The sequence below is a fragment of the Protopterus annectens genome, chromosome 2.part0, assembly GCF_019279795.1.
Source record: "Protopterus annectens isolate FY-2018-M chromosome 2.part0, PAN1.0, whole genome shotgun sequence".
NCBI lineage: Eukaryota > Metazoa > Chordata > Ceratodontiformes > Protopteridae > Protopterus > Protopterus annectens.
In genome coordinates this window covers 987,006,588-987,025,393 of record NC_056728.1, presented here as the reverse complement: position 1 = coordinate 987,025,393, position 18,806 = coordinate 987,006,588, and the positions used below count along the sequence as shown (strand labels likewise).

The window sequence follows — 18,806 nt, the reverse complement described above, 5'->3', positions numbered from 1 at the left end:
TTCACGTGCGCGTGCACACATGCACACACAATGCTCATTTCTGAATTAACAAAGCCATAGTTTAAGGACTGGCCTTTTGATCTATGTAAACATCCAATTAGTTAAACTTCCTATTATAACAAGTCATTTTAATTACACCTGCTATGTCTGTGTGCAACTTTGGAAATAAAATTCAAAATTCTCTATACCAATCTCATTCTTTAGGAAGTTCACCACAGAATGCAATTCTACAGAAGTCTACAGCAAATGTGTGTTGTACAGGCAATAAAAGTGTAATACAGGCTGACACATACTGCTATGAAAAAATTTTTTCATTAGCACTGCATGGGTTCAAATATCAGTCAAGAATGCATACTGTGAGGGTTACAGTTTCAATGCAAGGCAGGTCCTGCAACTTCTAAGTCATTGACAGCGCATACATTTTTTTTTTATCAGAAGGTACATTGCAACCTAATTAATGTGAAATATCTACAAATAAAAAGGTTAACATAATTATCTGAAGTACTTCACACACAACAAATTTTCAAGATAAACCACATATCAAAACCATAACAATTTTCTTCAACAATGCTAAAGGTGGCAGTGCCAAACAACTTCTTCAGTCCTTCCTGCACCCAACAATACAAGGCATGGCATACAATGAGAAGGAATCTTACTGCACTCAAAATGTCTCAAACAATAAGAGACTGACTAGAAGGAGGAAAGAGAAAGCTTAACAGTTCAACTCAAGACATCTTTTATACATGTAAGTATTTTTGTAACTGTTTTATCTTACTCTGATAGCTGTTACAGCATATAATATCCAAACACGTGGCATTTACCATACAAAATGGACACCCAGCTATGCTGCTGGAAATGTGAAATCAATTAGAGATCTGGGTGCCTAGATTGATAGATTTTGTTTACTTTATTTTATTTATTTCACATTTGTTAACTGAGTTAGTCCAACTGAGTTTGCAAACAAACCCATTTTCAGTGGACACCCGAGGAGAAAAGCCCCAGCAAACATAAGTCAAGATAAAGTGACAATATACAAATATTAAAAAACAATCACAATACAAAATAACTGTAAAAAGAAAAGGTTAACTATTTGTATTGCACTTACAGAAAGCAATCCATTTTCAGTGGAGACCTAAGGGGAAAGAGCCCCAGCAAAGATAAACATACAGGACAAAAACTATTAAAAATAACAATGCAGGGGACGGCGCCTAGACGGCCAACTGAGAGCAGTGAATTTTGAGAGCTCCATAAGCTAGTATAATAATACAGGAAAATTTTATTATTTTCAAGTTTAAAACGTCAGAAATCTATAGATAAACTACTAAACTTCATAAATATCAATTTTGGTGCAGATGTACAAACATTTTCCCAGTCAAGTAACTTGGAGATATATTGAGTCACTGAATATGAACAACTCAAGGAATTCTCATCCAGATGCTGCTTTGAAAAGAACTACAATTGATGACATCTACCTTACAGGAACTATCTTTGAAGATGGATGGCTTTACAAATGACTTAGAAAACCTCAAATTAAATTCTCACAGACTGATACTCTTAAGGAACTATTACAGCAACACCATACAAAAATAAAAAATATAGAGACTTCTCTAAATGACATTGAAGGGAGACTCAAAGACGAAGAATTCCAAAAAGAATTTCTGCTTAAACAGAATACATGGCTGCTCAACAAAATAGATGACATAAAACAGGGAAAGGAGAAACAACATAAGGATATTTGGTCTGCCTGAAAACACTGAAGGTGAAGACATTATTTCATTATTAACAACCTGGATTCCTGAATTTTTAGACTTGAAAGGGGGACTTTCATTTGGAATTGAAAGGGTGCATAAATCACTGAGGAAAACTGCTTCGAACTCAACAAATACTCCACCTAGATCCATAGTTATACAACTATTTTCATTTCTGGACAAGGAACTAATATTAAAATCTGCCTGGAGAAAATCACCCTTAAAATACAATCAAAGCCTGATAAGGTTTGACAATGATTATTCTTCCAGAATACTAGAGCAAAGGAAAAAAGTCTGGCCAATAAGAAAACTGTTGAAACAAAACAACATTAAAGCACAGCTGGCCTTTCCAGCCAAGATAAAAATACTTTTTGCTAATGAGATGAGAACCTTTAATGACTTAGAAGAAGCTACTACATTCATCAAAAACAACAACAAAGTGTCTATCCCAGAAGAAATGGAATGGATGGTTCTTATTCTTACAAGAATAAAAGAAACAAATCCTTGGACTGATGCAAGAAAGAAGAAACAAAAAAACGATTCCAAGATAGCTGCCCCAAAAAAATAACTCTTACAACTACATCTCAAAGTATCAACTGATATGGTACATCACTTGTCATCTGTTTTTATTTAAAAAAAGGAGGGATTCTTAAACAACTGAGAAACAGTAATGATTTATTCAGAATGTTCAAAGAGTCCAGTAATTCTTCACAAAAAAAGGTAGGTCAAGATGGGTTTATTTACATTACATATCAGCCAAACAAAGCAACATATACTACAAACATAGAAGTTTCTATTCCTCCACTTGAACTCAGTGAATACTTATCTTGCTCCTTTTTCATTGATTTTACTTATAATAATTTAATTAATTAACTAATTCAACAAGGTACCATTCATCAGAGTTCAGACTCAAATCTCACAAATTAGCATCATATATAATAGCAGTAACAGTAGAGTGTTTAAAAAAAAATGCGGTCATGGAGACTAATGCCTTCTTCAGTTAAAGTATGATTTAGAGATGTCATGTATATCCTGGTTAAATAATAGTAGCAAGCTCTGAGCACAAATGTCATCATTATTCTGTCTAAATATAGTTAACATCAATTATGGCAGGTATCACAGCTACAAGTGTTTTTTTGATCAATCCTAATATGGTATGCGTGGATGCAGCCGTGTCTGGCAGCTAGTACAAATGTCATTACTATATTGTTTAAACATAGTTAATATCAATTATGGCAGGTTTCATAGCTTTGAGTGCTGTTTGATTAAGCCTGACATGGTGAGTGTGTGTGGATGCAGGTGTGTCTGGCAGCCGTTGTATGTTGCTGTTTTCGTCTTTGGAAGCTGTGGGTTGTGGCCTGTGATGGCGGTTTACTGATGCTTGTGTATTAGGAAGAGACATTTGGTGTTCTAGGGAAAGGGGGTGGATAAAACTGTCATTTGGGATATTTTGGAAGAGAATAGTTTTGTTTATACATCTGGTGATTGAGAGGTGGGAAAGCTGGAAGAATGTGTTATCTCTTGTTGTGGCGACTTGTTGGGAGGTTTTTTTTTTTTTTTTTTAATCTGTTTGCTCTCCGTTCTTTTCCTGGCTGCTGCCTCGCAGAAAGGGAAGGAATTTAGGATTGAAGTTGCAGTGAAGTGAAGCTTTGCTTCAGGTGCATCACAAGCCTCTGGTATGCAGTACACAGACACACTAACAGAAACAGAAGCTCCAAGGTTGCTATGGTAAAGGAGACAGAGTGACAATAATGCTTAAAGGCTCTGTGGAGCCTTCGAGATGATTCTCGGCAATAAAAATTTTGGTTTAAAAAAAAAAGGAAAAAAATATAATAAAAGGCCTGTTTTAAACCACATGTACACATATTGATGGTCTCCCAACACTTCGTTTAGCTCATTAAGTTAATTCTTGATAAAACAAATAAAAAATAGTAAGTGCAACTTTATATTTAAAACGTATTTTGGTCCAAACACATTAAGGACTTGCATAAGAGTAGAAGTCTGAGTTATTGTGAAAGACTAAGAGCACCTGGTCTTGTGGAAACCCTTTGCAGTGGTCTGGGAGGTGAGCTTTCTTGGACGTGTTGGGCATATGGGGATAGCTGATTCTAGGGGTGTTTGGGGTTGCAGAGAAGTGCTAGAAAGTCATCAGATTTCCTTCGAGAAAATATCTGTGGGAATAGAAGGTGTGTTGAGTGGTTCACTGGCAGAGTGGCCACTGCATGGAACAGGCTGGTAACATAGAACAGGACAAATATTGGTTTGGATATTTTAAGAACAACTTGGAAAAACACCACATGAACTAATGAATGGTAATCTGGAAAAACTGGATGGGCATTGCTGCCTATGCTTGAAGTAGTGATATGTGTGTATGTAAGGACGGAAATATACTTGCAACAAATGAGAAACTAGAAGGGTCTCATAATTTAAAGTCTATGGACTATATAAACATGCTTGGAAGGAGTTAACAATAATAAGCATTACAGCTTGTGGTCTCTCAAATAACCAAGCAACAGCCAAAAAAAAAAAAAACACATACACAATAGTTACGTAATGTATGAGTTTAGTAAATCTAGACATAAAATATATAATCGTCATATAAGATGAAGTAACCTGGTAAATTTAGATATTAAAGACCGGTTTTAATAACATGGGCTTGTGTATAATAACACTACTGTCTTAACTTGTCATAAATGACATACACTACATTGAACATCAAGGGGAAGCATGATGATTTTCTTATATAAATAAATATTCATAACAAGTCATGTAATTGCTTTAACCTGAATTGTGGTTTTGGAACCCATCTTGACCATACATACTATACTAGCTGAAAGATTTAGTGACATCTTTACCCCTCTCTCCCCCACCAAAGGACCAATCACAATATCAGTAGGCTGCCAGGCACCCAGTATTACTGCTGCACAGGTTAAAACAGTACTGTCCAAAGCCAAGATTACAGCTTCTATGGGACATGACAATATCCCTGGCTGTGTTCTACATGAACTACAGAGTGAACTGGCACCTCACCTGTGTGCCCTGTTCAATCACAGCCTCACCTCAGGCTTTCTCCATACCGAATGGCACACTGCCACAGTCATCCCTTAAAACAAAGGAGGAGCGACTACAGACCCTGGGAACTATCGCCCCATTAGCCTGACAAGTCTGATATGCAATAATGCAAAGCTATGGAATGCATCATCATGGACCTAATAAACAAATATATAGGGAACCTCCAAACTCTGGATTCCACACAGTCTGGTTTTGTGAAGGGTAGATCATGCCTGCTTAACCTGGTCGACTTCTTTGAGTCAGTCACCAGAGCTGTGGATGAAGGCAAGGCGGTTCATAGAGCCTACCTTGATCTGGCCAAGGCCTTTGATACCATTCCCCACTCAGGAAGCATAGAAAAACTCACTAAGTTAGGCATCAGCCCCTACATCACTAGGTGCAAACTGGCTCACAGACAAAACCCACAGTGTGAAACTAGCTGACTCCAAGTCAGGCTATCGACCAGTCATGAGTGGAGTCCCACAGAGTTCGGTCCTGGGTCCTCTCCTGTTTGGTATCTACTTCTCTTAAGTCCAGGCAAACACGAATGGACTTTTCCTGACAAAGTTCGCAGATGGTTGTAAGTTGGGAGCTATAATTAACTCCCCAAGTGATGTTGACATCCTACAGAAAGGCCTCACTGAGACCAATGACTAGTGTCAGAACCATGGCCTTAAGCTAAATGTCAAAAAATGTGTCATCTCTTTTGGGAAAAACCCGGTTCCCATGAATTACCACATCGATGGTAGTCCACTGAACACAGAAGGTGTCATAAGAGAGATGTTCATAGGTGGGTACTAGGCCATCAGCCATGCGGCCTATAGAAGCCTAGTCATAACATTTCCCTGGCTATTTCTTCCCACAGTATTTACTTCCCTGGACCCCTGTCTAGCAGGGTGACTGACGAGATCCCCGGGGTGAATTTCCTATCTCACATCCAATCATCAAGGTTCCTTTTGAAGAGGGCCAAAGAGGCGCTCTGCTTGACATGTATGGGCAGTCTATTCCAGAGTCAGGGGAGTCTTTGGGTCAGGAACCTATCCCTCCAGCATGTTTTGTTCATTGTGATGACAAGGTTTAGATCCCTGGAGTGTGCGTCTCTGAGGGATTGAGATTTCTTTAAGTGTAGCATGTCCAAAAGCTCTGGATTTGACATGGCCTTGTATGTTAAGCAAAGATCGCCTCTGAGGAGACTATATGCGACAGAGTACAGGTGGAGTTTTTTTTAGACTGTCAGCATAGGGCATCTGCTTTAAGCCTGTGATTCTTTTAGTGAAGTATTTCTGTGGCCTTTCCAGTTGTTGCAGATGTCTTGAGAGGTACATACCAAAAGGGGCGTTGCATTCTATGGGTCTAATGAAGGATGAGTACAGTGGGACAATGACCTCCTTTTTTCTGGAAGAAAAGCCCTTAGTGATGAGGTGTGCCACATAGAAGGATTTCCTGACTGTTGTGGCAATGTGGTTATCGAAGGTGAGACCACTGTCCACCTGTGTCCCTAAGTCTCTTATTACACTTTCGGTGTTTAGTGTACTGCCACTTATGTGGTAATTCACGGGTACATGTTTTTTCCCAAAGGGGATAACTATACATTTCTTGGCATTGAGCTTGAGCCCATGGCTCTGGCACCAAGCATCTGTTTCTGTAAGGCCTTTTTGTAGAATATCCACATCATTTGGGGATTCAATAATGGCTCCTAGTTTGCAGTCATCTGCAAACTTTGTTAGCCAGAGTCCCTTAGTGTTGGCCTGTACTTCAGAGAAGTAGATGCCAAACAAGAGTGATCCCAGGACTGAACCCTGAGGTACTCCACTTGTCTGGAGCTGGATTTGGAGTCGGCTACGTTTACAGTGTGGGTTGTGTCAGTAAGCCAGTTGGCAACCCATCGAGTGACGTAGGGATTAATGCCCAGCTTAGTAAGTTTATCTATGATTCCAAAGTGGGGGATGGTGTCGAAGGCCTTGGCAAGGTCCAGACAGGCTGTGTGGACCACCTTACCCTTGTCCATGGCTCTGGAGACTGATTTGAAGAAGTCAATCAGGGTGAGGAGACAAGATCGGCCCTTCATGAACTCAAACTGCGTGGGGTCCAGTGTTTGAAGGTTGCCAATGTCTTTGTTTATAAGTTCCATGATAATATGTTCCATGGCCTTGCAGATCAGGCTCGTTAGACTGATGGGGCATTAGTTCCCGGGATCCAAGATGGATCCCCCTTGTGTAGTGGAATAACTGTAGCCAAACATGACACTTAGGTGAGGTGCCAATCCATTTTGTAGTTCATGTAGTACACAGCCTAGGATGTCGTCTGGTCCCATGGATGCTGTATTCTTGGCTTTGGGGAGTGCGTTTTTTACCTCTGTGGCACTCATTACCAAAATTTGGCATTCTTTCAGTATTGAGATGGGCCCTTTAGGGAGTGAGAGGGGAGTGAAGTTTGCACTGAATCAATCTGCCAGGATACTGGCAATATCCTTGGGATCAGTATATTTACTACAATTCTGTTGCAGCTCAGAGCAGATCTAAGCATTGCCATTTAGATTCTTGACATAGCTACAGAATGCCTTATGGTTGTCTTTGGAATCTTTGCAATTTTACTTTCGTAACTAGCTTTGGAGGATTTTATGAGGGCTCTCAGCTTCTTACTGAGGCAGGTAAGGGAGTTTTTTGCAGCCTGGGATTTTCCTCTTTTCTGCAACAGTTTCTTCCATTTGTTGTAAAGTTTGTTTACGGCAAGGGACCACTAGATTGGCTTCCTTTTTTTTGGAGGAGAGCATCTTGGTTCTATTGAGGATGGCAAGATTCATGCACGAGTGGATGTGCTCGTACAGTGCCTTAGTGTAGGATTTAGCAGTTGAACTTTCAGTTCCTGTCTGCATGGGTGTCATGAAGTTTGTCACTTCTGCCTTGAGTAGCATGAAGTTGGCTTTGGAGAAGTATTTTACAGAGGTTTACTTACTGGGAGGTGGGGGTGGGATGTGGATGTCAAGGTTGATTAGCTTATGGTCAGACCTGACCAACGAGGGGGTGACCACAGGTGTGGAGCATCGATTTCCCATGTTGGTAATGACTAGGTCTAGGATATTGGAGCCCCTGGTGGGACTAAGGATTAGTTGATCGAGGGCGTTGGAATTTATGAATTCCAAGAACTGTTGGGCAAAGGTACTGGTACACGAGTAGTTTTCCCAGTTAATGGCAGGGAGGGTAGTTGAAATCACCCAGTATTAGGGTGTTTTGTTGTTTCTTAATATTTTCCAGTATGTTTAGAAAGGTGTAGTGAGAATCTTGGGGCATGGTGGGGGATCTGTAGCAAGCTACAATTTGGATTGCAGTCTTACCTAGTGTTAGTTGCACCAGGGGAATTTCAGGTGCATTGTGTTGGGCAACTAGCCTGGTGTTGTGAATATGGACACTCCTCCACTGTTAGTGTTTCGGTCCTGGTTTGGTGGCCGAAAAGTGTGGTAAGAGTTGTAGCCTGGTATTGCAGGGGTGCTCTGTGGAGCCTTGAACCAGGTGTCAGTTACTGCACAGATAGCGATGTTCCCAAGTTTTAGGACTGCCTCGAGAGAGTGCATTTTGAGGTTTAGACTTCTAGCATTGAATAGCATTACCTTCAGATTTAGCATGATTGGGCCTGCTATGGTGGTGGTTTTGTCCTTTGAACTTTGCCTAAAAGAGGCACTATAGGGGGTGGCAAGAGCCTTAGCCAGTAACCTGAATCCCAGGGGCGACAGGTGCAGACCATCTCTGGCAAAGCATCGTGGTCTGTCGATCATGTCGTCCCAGGCAGACAGATACTGGATCCCCTTTGAATGGCACCATAAGTTTAGCCAATTGTTGAAGTTAATCATTTTGTCCTTATACTGTGGTATCATTCTGGGCGAAGGCAGGATGCTACTCAGGACTATGGTCATACCTGCCTGGGCCACATGATCCGAGAGCTCTTCCTTGTCTCTTTCCATGTAGTTCAGGGAGATACGTCTCAAGTCATTCACTCCAACATGGACAATGACAGAGTCATATTTGTACTTGTTGTGGAGTGACTTGAGTGAATGTGTTATGTGGCGGATCCTGGCAACCAACAGGCAGCTGACTGTAATTTTCTCCTTGTTCAACCTGGTAAGTGGGACATCAGTGTGCCTGACTACAGAGTCACCTATGACTAAAGTGTTGGGTACATTGTCTTGCCTTAGGGTCTGTTGTTGGGTGGCACACTGGTTTTGTGAGCTATGTGACACTTTGGTTGTGATTGCTGTTTGCGTTTCAGCTTCGGAGGTCCTTATTGCTTGGGCAGGGTTAATGTTAAGGGCCTCCGCATATGCAGGTTTAGTGTTGTTATGTGTGGGTGTTGATGGTGTGGGTTTTGAAGGGCTATGTGTTGCTTGAGGTGTGGTGTGGATGTTAACCTTCTCCTCTTGACTGTCTAGCACAATCTTGGATGGAGAGAGCTTTGCTTCCAGATTGGCTACGTAAGTGCATCTCTCGCAGGTTGTAGTGTTGTGTGGTAGGAGGAGAGGGTTGTCTGTGTACATGAGGCAATTGCTGCATTGCCACAGTATGCTCAGATTCACCAGGTGGACAGGAGAAATCACTGGAAGCTGACCCTTGGACATGCCTGGTTTGGTGCTTTTTTTTTGTAAAGTACAAGAGCTGTTTTCCCTTACCTTAGCAAGGTACTTTGCAATTACAGGCTGTTTAGTGCCGCAGATTAATTTCTCCATATTAACAAGGAGAGTTGACTGCTTGTATAAGTTTAAGACTTCCTAGTGCTTTACAGCAGGTTTTAAAGCAAGTGCTAGTCACAGGGATGCTTAAAAGTAAGATGAAAAAAATGGTTTATCCTAAACACTGCAGCGTGCACTAGAGGAGTTAGATGTGAAAGTAGGTAACTTAAGTTTTACCTGTCTAAAAAGTTAAGTTTTAGAGGAGAGTCACTATTTTTAAAACAGCAAGATAGATTGAAAGGGGATGGTCACTTTTGTATTCTGGCAGTATGGAATACAGTAGGATGGCCAATAAATTTAAATAGTTGAAGGGGACTGATTTCACAAAATGATAATTTTCTGCTTACTCACACAACCCAGTAAAAACAGAGAGGAGATGAGATATATGGTCAAATTAACATAAGGGGAAAGCAACTAGAAATACAGTGGTGTTTAAAAACACCACAGTAACCGGGTGGGGGTTGGGGAAAATTTTTGCCTGACTCACAACAGACAGAGCTGTGGTCTCTTTTCAAGTTTTAATATGTAGTTAAAAGCAGAATACAAGTTAAACACAATGTAAATAAAACAGATCACAGTATTCAACATAGAAAAAGGCAATAAAGTAATACAACAAATAAAAAGCAAACTAACCTTTTCCCTCACAGCAAAGTGTAGCAGAGTCTGGGCGAGCCTTTCTAGTAAAAGCTCTGGGAACACAGGTTCACAGCAACCTCTCTTTTGACCATCACAATGCCACTGTGATCAGAAAGTCCATCTATGTGGCACACCTCATTACTAAGGGTTTTGCATCCAGGAAGAAAGAGGTCATTGTCTCCCTCTACTCTTCCTTCATTAGGCCAATCATCGAGTACAATGCCCCATTTGACATGTACCTCACCAGTCACCTACAACAACTGGAGAGGATGCAAAAATCTCACAAAGAGGATCTTAGGCCTTAACCACTTGTCCTATATGGATAGACTCAAAAAACTCTTCTCTGTCTCAGATCACCTAGAGGCGATCTCTGCTTGACTTACAAAACCATGTCTGACCCAGCTCCGTTAGAAATGCTATATGTAAAGAAATCCCAATCCCTTCGCACTACACGCTCCAGAGACCTAAACCTCATTACCACAATCAACAGAACAAGCTGGAGGGACAGGTTCATAACCTAGAGACTGCCCATGCTATGGAATAGACTTCCCATACATGTCAAGTGGCGTGCCTCACTGGCTCTCTTCAAGACAAATCTTGATGAGTGGATGGGAAATAGAAAATTCACCCCGGGGATCACTCCAGTGTCACTACTTGACAGAGGCACTGGGAACTAAGGTTAGGTGGCACGATGCCAGGATAATCCTATGGGCTAGGCTTGCAAAGGCTCCAGGGCCATTAGCCTAGTACACACCTATGACCCTATGAACATAATACTTCAGTTGTTACCACGGTAACTAATGTTTTATACATGACATCAAACTGACAAACTTGCTCAAGGGAAACAACAGAAGCCTGAACTAGGAATGTCACAGAATGTAACAATCACATTCTGAACAAATAGTATTAAATTGACAATAATCACCCAGTTTAACCTTTGCTGATTATACAAAATAGAATGCTGCCATTTAAATCTAAAAACTTTCAGCATATGCCATAAAATGGCAATTTAAAAATATGGAAAGGGAATTATTAATAACAATAAGTGTTTTTTTTGTTTTTAAACTATAATTTCACTCATTTTATAATATGAAATGATGCATATGAAAATACTTAAGTGTAGCAAATGGGGGGGGAAGAGGGATGCACTGATAATTAAAACTGCACTAACTCATCAGTGTTCACATAAAACAAATGATGCTTTAAGTAAGTCAGCAACAAACAAAGTGGTTACTTAAATGCTGGCAAACAATTAAATATAACTTTTGATATATACAGTAAAATACATTGTATTATAAACATTAGGTATTAATATTATTACCGTCTATTTATATCAAGTAATACGTTTTGAAAAACTTCACCAATAAGGGTGAATATGTTAAATAATTGTTTGCTATAATCTTTTCCTGAGGTTTTATATAGGATACATCCTACTTTACTATGAATGAATTGCTTGTCATCTATCTTTTATGTAAATATTAACTGCTTATACAATAAGTAGACATTTACAATGCATCGGAATTCTGTCTAATCTACAATAGTAACATATGTGTTCAAAATAATATAAATATTGCTTATTCCTATTACAAATATTCTTCATATGATAATTCAATTTATGAAGCTCAGATGTTCTGGATTGTGAAGGTATGAGTGATAATCTGATGGACTTGGATTTATCCATAACATTAAGAATGATTTTCATTCTATGGCTAGTGCAGATCTTAGTTTTGTTAACATTTATTAACTTAAATTTATTTCACAAAAACATTTTTAGTATGCCTGACCAAAACATTACTGATAAACACTCAAAAGTATAAAACTGATAATTTCCTTTAAAAGCTCAAACATATACTTTATAGTTATCAGAGAACAATGTTTATTAGTCACAATAAAACAAAAAATACATAGTCTAAATAACATAAGATGGACTTAACTTTATTATCTTTAAATACCAATGGCTTAAACAATCCTAGCAGATCAAATGTACTGAAATATTTAAAACTGAACAAAGCACAAATTGTCTTCCTTCAAGAAACTCATTAAAAAACAAATGTTTACAAATGGAATCCTAAGGAATATATGATATTGGCGCAATCCACTTATAAGACAAAGACAAAAGTGGTAACAATTTTATGGAAAACAAATGTGATTAACCCAGAAATCATTTATAAGTATGAAGATAAAGAAGGTCTTATGGCATTAGTAATAATTAAATATAATAACAGAATATGGACCCTAGCCCATCTATACTGGTTCCCAGGCATTAGAACAGAAACTGTTAAAAAACACTTGGATTTCATTTCCAATAATTATAAAGGCAACTTAATATTAGGAGGAGATTTTAAATGTATATCTAATATTTCTGAAACTAAAAATAAAAGACCACTACGTACATCTGCTATATCAAAAGCTTTAAACAAGTGGGTAGAATAATTTCATCTTGTAGATACTTTCAAATTAAAAGAAGATAAATCTTTCTTGTTTTCCCATCAAGATCACAGATTTGGTACCCAAACTAGAATAGATAAAATATTTGCTGCCCATGACTTCAGTCTAAAATCATTAATTTCTCGATCACTCACTGCCCCTTTTCAGACCACAATACATTGATACTAAAACTTCAAACTGGGTACAAACCATGAATCTTTAACTCCAGATTTCCAGCATGTATAACTAAAATGAAAGAGTTCAAACCCTGGTTATTATCTGAATTACAGTTCTTCTTAGATACTATTTACACCACAGAAATAAATAAAATAATGATATGGTACTCATTAAAAGCTTACATATATGGTAAAAACCCTAACTTGGTATAAAAAAATCAGACAATGAGATTCTGAATTGTTAGATCTATAATCCAAACTTTTGTCAGTAAAAGCTGAAAAAATCAAAATCATTTGGAGATGAAAAAGAAAGTAGAAGTATTAAACAATAAATACAATGAAATTCTAACACACAAAACTACTTTAGATTTAGAAAAACTAATAATTAATACCTTGGCCACTTCTCCCAAATATGTACAAAATGTATCCACAAGAATCAAAAGCTAATAACATTAAAAGTATTTTCCATGAAAAGAAAGGGAAAATGTCTCTGATATAGGTGACATTATTGATGCCTATAGAAATCACTATATGGAACATCTCCAAAAAGAAAATATACATATTGATCAATTAAATCTAGATCAAAATTGTTCCAATATATATGAAATACCAGAAAATTTAAAACTAGATCTGCAAGCATCCATATCCTATAAAGAAATTACAGATACAATAAAAGAGAAAACAAAATAAAGCTCATGGTATAGATGGCATAATTATGGAAATACAGACACTTTTTCCTTCAAAGATACTATTCCTCTTCCATAAAACTCTATTAGAAATTAAGTCACAAACTTTAATATCACCCTCTTGCAGATATTCCTTAATCACATCAATCCTAAAGGGAAAAAAAATGCCCAAACCTCTGTACCTCATATAGACCTACATCATAATTAATAATGACTATACGATATTTATGACAATATTAACTAAAAGAATGAAAATACCACTATCCAAAACAGTAAATAATGATTAAACTGGATTTATATATCACAGACACACACATGACAATATTAAACAGATAATTTCTCTTACAGATTATGTTAATAAAGAAAATAAAGAAACACTCATAATTGGCTTAGACATAGAGGAAGCCTTTGATTCCCTAAACTGGGACTATTTATTCAAAATCCTAATGCTATTTGAATTTCCTGCATCCTTTGTTCATATATAACAAAAGGCACTAAATAAGGATGTCCCATGTCATCGATTCTATTTGCTCTGGCTATTGAAATATTGGCAGATTGAATTCGTAACAATATAAAAATCAAAGGAATAGATGTTTATGAACAATACAATTCTAAAGTAATGATATTTGCTGATGACATATTACTAACATTATCTAATACAAAAGAGACATTAGAAGAATTAGATATATTAACTGACAAATTTTACATGACTTCGAAGCTCCATTTCAATAAATCAAAATCAAACTTTTATTTTTAAATAAAAAAAAGAACTGCAGACTAAGGGGGAACACATCATATGGAAACAATAATCTACCTTCAAATATCTAGGAGTTGACTTATGCAAGGATAATAATGAATTAGTCTCAAAAACTACAATAATATCATCAACACAATTAAAATCTCTGTGGAAAAATGGAAGAAAATAATATTTACATTTGAAGATAGACTACAGTTAATAAAAATGGTTTTACTGCCCAGGAGCCTATATATATTTATTTATTTTATTTTATTTTACATTTGTTGACCGGGCTAGTCTGGCTGGATACATGTCCATTTTCAGCAGAGGCCCGAGGAGAAAAGCTCCACTATAACTGGTACATTACATAAAAAAAACTATATAGCATTGGCAATACAACTGTTACCAGAAAAGAATATACTTAAAGAAATAAATTCATGCCTAATAAAAAATTTATGGTATCCCAAATGAAACAGAATAGCTTTAATACATCATATCAGACCATGGAAAAAGGGAGGATTAAATTTTCTTGATATAGAAACATATATAAAAGCATCAATATTTAAAACAATCTCAGACTGGATAAGTACAAATTACTCGGCAAAGTGGAAAGACTACTAACTGTAATATCAATAAATAAATCTGATTGACAAAAAAACATTTCAAATACCAGATAAAAAACAATTTGCCATGGCACATATTATGTATTAGTATGCAATAGAACAGTACTTCCGTGGTGGTGCAGCGGTAACGTTGTTGCCTCACAGCAAGAGGTTATCCCATTCGATTCTCAGCTGGAGTGCGGGGAGTGCCTTCTGTGTGGAGTCTGCATGTCCTCCCCGCGGTAAAGTGGGCATTCAAAAAACATGCGTAAATGGGCGTGTCTTCGTTGAAGGTTGAACGTCGAGCTGGCACCTCAGCGTTCGTGAAAATCTACAGCCAATCATTAACGGACCGGAGTTCCGATGTGGCGACCCCTAACCGGGAAAAGCCGAAAGACAGCAACAGAACATAAGTAAACCTAGTATGATTAATTACATTGACTCATTTAGGAAAATTATTAATGCAAATACAGATTTAAAAATCTGGTTTGATCTTTTAACACCATTTATAGTCACAAAGAACTTTCCACATAAAATATACAGAGAAATTACTAATTCCTGGGAAAAGAAAGGATTTGTTTGGTGGCTCCAATGAATCAAAGAACTAAAAGTTTTAGATATGCAAGTAATAAAAAAAAAATACAAAATTAAAAAATAGGACTGGCTAAATTTAGAGTATTATGTCATATACGCAAGATTTAAGTAGAATAATTAACAATTCTTCATTTAAAGAAATACCTAAATTTACGAAATATATATATGAAATCATATACAATGACTTTCACATGGGAAACAGTATTTCAAAATTTTACAAAATAGTGATAAACTATAAAACACCCAAAACCTCACAATGGAAATATATAACAAAAGGACACTCAATACAGTTAACTGAAGATATTAAAACAAATATCTTATTATAGATAAAATATACATCCTTTACACAATAATGGAAAATTTTTAATTGGAAATGCTTGCACAGAGCATTCTTAACCCCAAACAGAATCAGTAAATTTAGTGCTTCATTAAAAGGAATATGTTGGAGATGTCAGCAAGTACACAATGCAGATCAGAACCACATTTTCTTTGATTGCGTTAAAATTAAGCCATCTTGGAATGGTATTAATAACTTTCTACAAGCTTTATTTAATGAATCATTTTATTTAACTAAAGCTCTTGTATTATTAAATGTGAACAAAGGTCCTCATTTGAATAGGTCAAACATGTATCTAGTATGGACTATACTTGCAATTTCAAGGAAGTGTATAACAAGAAGATGGAATACAAACACAATACACATTTGGTAGACTTCTACAGCCCACTTGAAGACCACAGCATTATTGGAAATTAAAATTAAAGAACTAAGAATTTATCCAAAGCCATTTATCAACAACCCTTGAGGAAAAGTCTTATCACTGATTGACACTATACAATAATTGATTAGACACTCTGATAATGGACTGGACATATTTATAAAATAACTGTATGCATTAAGATCTGTTATATTGTCAGGCTAATGTAAATAGTGTACATAGATGTTATGTATAAATACTATGGAATTCACTCAAATGTATTTGAAAATGTAAAAAAAAAATTGAGAAAAAATAATGCAAATATGAAATTAATTATAGAGAGAAAAACAAAAGAAAAAAATTAGGAGCAGTGGTCTAAAATTTACTACATATGAGAGTAAAAACAAACAGATAACCGTTGTTAAAAAGGACAATGTATAGACATTGATAGGAACTGGTGGAAAAAAGACAGTGTGGAGAATAGGAGAGGGCTATAGTAGTAGAGTGAAGGTTTAGGAGGTTAGTTTAAGCAAAAGTTACTAAAACAGAAAGTTAGGAGATGCAACAGGTTATACAGGTCAGCCTAAGACTATGTGTGGTCAAGGCAACGGTATAATTTCAGGTTTAGTAGGTAGAATTTAAGGAAAGGTTGGATCTAATATGGAGAGAGAGCATGTTCCAATCTAGTGAGACAGAGTGTTTGTAAAGTAGTTTGCCAATAGTCCTTTTGGGTTTATAAACTGAGAGAAGATGCTGAACAACACTCCGGAAAGGCTGGGGGGGGGGGAGTAGAGAGTAACATGGGAGGCGAGAGCAGGGCAGGCAGAAAGGTTGCGTATGGAAAAGGCAGTGTTGCGAATGCGATTGTAGGAGAAGGTGTAGAAATTCCAGCCACTGAAGTTTGTTTAGTGAGAGGCAGTGATGTGAAGAGAGTGGTTGGTTGGAATAAATCTGGCAATTTTGTTGTATTTCTTCCAGTTTTTGCATTGAGGTAGTTTGGTTACTGGTAAGGATGGGGGAAGCATATAAAAGACTAGAAGATTTTTTTTGATGGCCTGTTTCATGTGCAAGTCAAATTTTTGTCAGTCATAAATTATTACCCCAAGGAGTTAGGTGTGTGAGACAGGAGAGATAGTGTTGCCATCAAGAGAAGAAAGAGAAAAAATGGATTTAAGATGAGAAAAGTGAGGTAGGAGTGAAGGAATAGAGTTTTCTCAGGGTTAAGGATTAGTTGATTGCTTCTGACCCATTATTCAACAGAGATAATGGAATTCTGTGTTAGTGTGTGTAGTTCAGCTATATTATTAAAGATAGGTAAGACAAGAGATTTGTCTGCATACTGCAGTACAGATGAGAGACTGCAGGATAAATGTAGGTGGTTGGTAAAAATGTTAAAAAGGAGCTAACCCATTTAGTCCTGTCCTTTACGATGGATAAAGGGGAGGACTATGTGACTATGGACAGCACTCTTTCCGTAGAATGAGATGCGAGACAAATTGTGTGGTTGGGCAGTTAACTAGTGGTGAACAGTGGCGCTGCACACACAACTGAACAACAAGATGACAGCAGCTATCCAATGCCAAAAAGAGTGACATCACTATAAACTCTGCATCTGAGGCAATTAGAAACAACTTGCCATCCTCACAACCACTAGACAACGGGGTTGCATTTTATCATAACTCTCACTCATGAGGCAACATTCTCCAGACAGCTCTAGGGTCCAACGATCCTAAAAAGGGGTTGGGTAGAACAAACCCCACAAAGAACATGCCAGGCCACTGCAGCAGTTGAAAAGAATATGCCAGAAAGTGAGCAAAGCTACAAAAAACTCAAATGTCAGTGGCAGAAAAGCTAAAGGAAATACAACAATACTATTAATTTACAAAGGATTGAATCACAAGCAGTATTTCATCGATTAACTAACTACTGAGAAAAATAAAGTAGATGGTCCTAAAGTTTAAATTATCTTAAGTACAACACTGTCCATATCCACTGGTAATATAATTCTTTTACAGCAAAATATAATGCACTAGATCAATTACTTAGACAGACTCCTTAAAGTCCCACATTAAGAATGAAGTGTATCATGTTTGAGGATAGAAGTTTGACTTCTGGTGGAATATTTGTTTTACTGGAAAACATCGCCTTTCAATGTACACATGCTGCAGCTTAACTAACTGCAGTGGTCTCTAATAATCAGACTGAGGGCCCCCACCCCATGTACATATATATATATATATATATATATATATATATATATATATATATATATATATATATATATATATATATATATATATATATACACATATATATATATATATATATATATACAATCACACACACACATATATATATACATATACATATATGTATATATATGGGTCTACCTGATAAAACTGACATGCCAAAACACCGACAATAAAATAACAGACACGACAAAACCGAAAAAAAAAAAGAAAGTTCAAAAACACGAAACTTCACGTGCCTGACAAACCACAATCCCCACAATCAAAAAAACAAATACCTTTCCCGAAAAACACACACACAACACAAGAACACCAAAAACCTTACAAACCTACACTACACCTTACATACACAACTATTTATGCACTAACCTTAACCCAAACCCTAACCCTAAGGTCCATCACTATCGCACACTTACCTTACCCGCATCCTAACCCTTAACTCAAACTCACTTAATCCGCCCCTAACCTTTAACTATCACTACCCAC

General features: G+C 37.1%; 1 protein-coding gene across 8 annotated transcripts in view; it reads right to left on the bottom strand.

Annotated features, from left to right (window-relative positions):
• Nucleotides 1-18,806, bottom strand: part of MPDZ (multiple PDZ domain crumbs cell polarity complex component) — a 3,829,210-nt gene that overhangs the window by 1,748,121 nt on the left and 2,062,283 nt on the right. The window lies entirely within an intron of this gene.